Here is a 5094-nt window from a genome sequence, read left to right on the forward strand (position 1 = left end):
GAATAAAACTCAACTGGAATGTTGATATAAACAAAAAAGGAAATAACCTAGATGGATAATGATTACCATTTATGACTGCAAAGTCTATAAAATCTTTGGGCAAGAAAATATGCCTTGAGGCATATTGTATTTGAGGGAAAAAAGGCTATTTTAATTGAAAATGCATTAATGAATTGTTTCCTCATGCTTTATATAATTCTTAGAAAAAGTTCAAATTGCGTCCCCAAAAGGATGTTTTAATTATGAGAAGCAATATTTTGAAACTCATACAAGGCATCACACTTGTTTGGAAACAAATGACTTCTCAAGATGGAGAAGTATTACTATCAATCACCAACGAGTTAATTCTACATAATAAGGCAGGTTTGGATGCAAACTGATCCATTGTGGAATGCTGTATCTAAAATTGATTACAACAGCACTCAAAATGAATGCAGCCCTCCAAACCACTTCTTTGCTCAGAAACATTAATCTCAATTAGAAAGAGAGCTTCATAATGGTAATGCTTGGTATAAAAAAGTGTAAAATAAATCAGGTTTTATAAGACACAACAATTAATCAGTTTTCAGACTAAGAAGGTTTCTTTTTATTGAGTCACGAAATTTCCATCAGGACTCTTAAAACAGCTGATATCCCCAAAATTAAGTCTTAAATGTGTTTTAAAAGAAGCCTACATAAAATAATTTTTAAAACTTAGTTGTTGAAACTTTTAAATAACATTGTATTATTGTGTTATCCTTTCAATACACTTCTTTATTGTGAACGCATGTGTTAAATTCTTCTCCGGACTATCATTTCACTTTTTAAGACCAATATGAACACTGACTTCAACTGAAAATTCAAAGAAATGTATAATTGGTTGTGGATCAGAGTAAAAGTTTGGTGGCAAATTATTATATTCTTGGCTTACATTCTCAACCCACATAAAGAAAGTATATCCTGGAAGTCAAAATGGACATTTGACTATCAAACAGAACATTGGGTAGATAAGCAATGTGTAACTGAACATGCTTAACAGGTTTCTAGAACACAGCTTCAAGAAAAGGGCAGATAATTCATTACTGCTGCTGAATACACATAAGTATAATACTTGGATGACATTCTGCCACCATGCAGAAATCAAATTTTTAAATGGTAAAATAAAGGTTAATAAAGGGGGGGTACATGTATTTATTAAAATAATAAATATTAAAAAACTAATAAAGTTGGCTTTTTGGTGCTTTTATATCAGACTATGATCATGCTCCAAACTTATTTCCTAGTATCATTGTAAGTAGGATAAACTTCAGCATTTCCAAACATATTTTCACAGCTATTACAAAAACATCATTTTTTTTTTGTACATCCAGACTAACCTTGATTCAGTATTTCTGACAGGTCATTCTATTCACAATGATAGCGATACAGTTCTTCCTGGTTTCTTATTTGCTTGACTCTTTACAAAGAGAATAATTACTCTTAGCTCTCAGAAGCAAAGCTAAGAAAGACTAGCTTGAACTTACTAACTGGATCATTATTGTTTAGCTAGGTTTTCTTTTCGAATAAATTAAAAAACTTTTCACTCTATTTAGGAGCTTTCTTCTATTCAAACATAAGCATCCTTATCTTTCTTTGTCTTCACCTAATAAAGCAGGTTCCCTTTTCTAAACCAAAAGACTTATGACACGCCTACAAAATCATAGTAAGAAAAGCCTCTATAATTTACCCAAAACATTTCTTTCTAGAAAATAAACACAGCCATACAAAATAATTCCATTTGGAGAAATAACTAGTCATAATTCTACAAATTTATCTGCTTTACTTCAAATAATCAAGCAATTTCTATTAGTGTCCATATTCTCTGTCTATAGGTTGCTAACTTTAACGCTATTAACATAGGATATTCATATAGTTTTCCAAATATATAAACACTGCCATAGTTTTAATATAACTACATTTTTCATAAAAGCTGTACAGTGTATATAAAATACGTATTTGTCTTATTTGAAGGAAACACTTTTTCTAATATTATATAATCTTTTTTAAGTTATCTAAAATAGAACATATTTACTATTAGAAAAAACAGTACCTTTGCATAAGAGGGATATTAAAATTCATGTAATAAAAAAAGGAAGATTGTTAAGGAAAATGTAACAGGGAGAAAGATACAGACAATCTTGAAATATACAATAGAATGACTAAACTCATTAAAAACCCCTATTTTTGAAGAATTTTGGAATAATTTGTGAATGCCATGACATTTTAAAGTGGGATTAGCAAGTCTTATTACTGAACTAACCTCTCACTCTTAGATCAAGAATTAAATATTTGCTCTGCATTTAGAATCACAAATCGAAACTTTCAGGGATCATACAAGAATTTTATATACTAAGAAATACATACTCAAAGTTTTAGGTAATTAAAAGTGTATTAAGGAACAGGCAAAGCAAGATTGTTAGTTTATTTATAAAATTTGTGTTTTAACTAAAATATTAAAATATATAATAATTTATAACTACACATTTAATTATAAACTCTTTTCCTAATATACTGTAAGATTACAAATACTTCTCCAAGTAGGCAATGGGGAAAGGGGGTGTGCGTTGTCATATTTTAAACAATTTCACTAAGGGAATCAAATCAAGTTCTGTTCAGTTGCAATACCACCTTTTGGGGTACTCTTCCAAGCTTTCCAAAGATGCCAGATCTGCCTTTTTTTGTCTTATGACAACACAAGGGATAGGTAATGCCCAGACATATTTCTATTTCTAGTGAAAAGACCACCCAGTGGATTCTGCCGGAGTCTACAAACGTTTGACAAATACATTGTCAGAAGATAAGAAATAGAGTATTATGACGAGACAGTCCTGTTCTTTCCCAGTTGTCTGGAGCCCTGGAAAAAGACTAGGACAGCTCTCAGCCTTTCATTTCTATTGCACCTACTCAGAAGTACCTGGCAACTTTTCTCCACCTTTAAATTATAATGACTTCAGAAAACAAATGTATTTCATGTATTACAAGGTAGAATTAGTTACCCTCTCTCCACAATAAAAATTAACAAGTTACCATTACAACTATCTTAAAGGTGAGGCAGTAAGAATAGAATCCAAACTGCATATAATAAGACGCTCAGCAAAGATCTATCAGAAATAACATGCCTCAGCCTAAAATATGTGAAGCCTTTTCCAATCGGTTGTAAAATACCATACGGACTTAAAGATTGAGTTGCAGACTCATAAATTTGTAATTTTTTAAATGCCCAGTTCAGGGTATTTTTTGTTTGTTTCCAGCCCCATCCAGAGTTTCCAGATCAAGTTTCAGTCATGATCCGCTCGCTACTCCCCACACCACCCCTCGCCCCTAATTCTCCTTCCTTCACTCGCTTGCAACTTGGCTCCCTGATAGTTGGGGAAGCTTCCTCTCCACTTCCCGGGATAGTAGTGACATCCCAGGGCTTTCTTCTCGCTGGAAGCCCCACAGGATCCTGTCTGACATCCTCTCAGAGGACGTGGGGCCCCCGGCTCGAATCTGAGCATCACCCAGATGAGGGCAAGACCGGTTGGACTCCCCGCCCCCACGGAGCGCCCAGCCTCTGGGCTGCCTTCCTCGGGAAACACGGGAGCCGGGGGCTCCCGGAACAGGGGGCGCAGTGCCCAGGGCCCCAGGCGAGCGGCACCGGCGAAGTTCCCACCTGAGCAAGGCAACCTGAGGTGTCAGACGCGAGGGAGGGGCGGGGATGGGAGGCCCGGAACCGGGAGGCCGGAACCGGGGAGAGCCTGCACGCCGAGGAGATGCTCCACGGCCAGCGGGGCTGGCCAACTTGCTGCCGCCTCCCCGAGCGGCCGAGAGAAACGCACGGCCCGCGCCGCTCGCGCCTGCCCGCCCACCGGCTCCCGGCGCCGCGGCCCGGGCACTAGGACCCCAGAAAGGAAGGAGGGCGCGCCGGCGGCGGCGCCGCACTTACCGCGCTCGGCTCGCCCGCACCGCTGGCTCGCTCCCCGGCCGCAGCCACCGCGTCCGCCGGAGCAGCGCGCACACACGGCGCTTGGCCAAATTCAAAGGAGCCGGGCGCGGGGGAGGGGGCCCCGCCGAGGGAGCGGAGCGTGGGGGCCGGCGGGGGCGGGGAGGGGAACAGCAAGTGTTACAACTTCCTTCCCTGCCCACCGCCCGGCCGCGGCAGGCGAGGGACGCGGCGAGGGGAGGGCAGCGCGCGCGGAGCGCCAATGAGTTCACTTTCTTTTTCTCCCCCGCGCTCTCCCCCTCTCCCTTCCCGCCGGCCCCCTCCAGCCTCCTCCTCGGCTGACGAGGCCCGGCCGGAGTTTTCGGTTCTCCGCGCGGGAGCGGGAGGACGGAGGAGGCAGAAGAGGAGGGGAGGTGGGGAGGCGAGCAGGGCGCCGTGCCAGGGAGCAGCATCCAGGACCGTAACTGCGAAAAGGGGACACGCCCCCCCAGAGTGCCCCCGACAACACGCGCACACACGTCCCCGCGTGTGCGAGAGAGTGTGCGAGGAGAGGAGAGCGGAGGAGCCTACCATGCGCTTCCCCCGGCGCCGATCGCGGGAGAGCCCAATCACACGGCGAGCCGGGCCGGCTGTGACCATTTATAATCCTTGACTCCTCCGCTCCGCCACTTGTCAAGATGACAGGTACTTTATTTCTTCTTCTTCTTTATTCAAAAAAAGAGATTCCCCCTTCACTGCCTTTTTCTGTCAAATGGGATTTGCCGGACTGAACCACGTTCGCCGCCCCTCCCTCCTCCCCTCCTCCCGGCCGCGTCGGGCCCGGGAAAGCACCGAGGCTCCCATGCTGTGACCAATCAGTGCATCTGCTACTCTCGCCGTGATGTAGGGGTCATCCATGAATAACACTTCACGCTGATGAATGGCTCTTGCCGGCTTTCGGCTCTGATGAGGGGTCTGCCGGCCGCTGATTGCAAACACTAATGAACTTGCAGCGCCGTTTGAAATGCACGCGCACCAACAAAGTGCGGGGGTACGTGTGTGCGGTCTGCGCTTTTCTTCTGCGGGTGGCGGGGCGGAGGACCTGGGGGAGGGGGCGGGTAATTGCTTTGGACTTAAGTGGAAACACTTCTCTGTGTAATCAAACCTCTAACCTT

At 43.5% G+C, this 5094-nt stretch overlaps 1 protein-coding gene across 1 annotated transcript in view; it reads right to left on the bottom strand.

Moving 5' to 3' along the window:
• The window catches only part of LOC105816473 (teneurin-3-like), a 226548-nt gene extending 221864 nt beyond the window's left edge, over window positions 1–4684 (bottom strand). Inside the window, exon 1 of the mRNA XM_012651907.1 lies at window positions 4511–4684. The gene's annotated coding sequence lies outside the window, so the exon portion shown is untranslated. The remainder of the gene's footprint in view (window positions 1–4510) is intronic.
• Window positions 4685–5094: the final 410 nt, after the last annotated feature.

Source organism: Propithecus coquereli, unplaced genomic scaffold (assembly GCF_000956105.1).
Source record: "Propithecus coquereli isolate 6110/MARCELLA unplaced genomic scaffold, Pcoq_1.0 Scaffold374, whole genome shotgun sequence".
In the NCBI taxonomy this organism is placed as follows: Eukaryota; Metazoa; Chordata; class Mammalia; order Primates; family Indriidae; genus Propithecus; species Propithecus coquereli.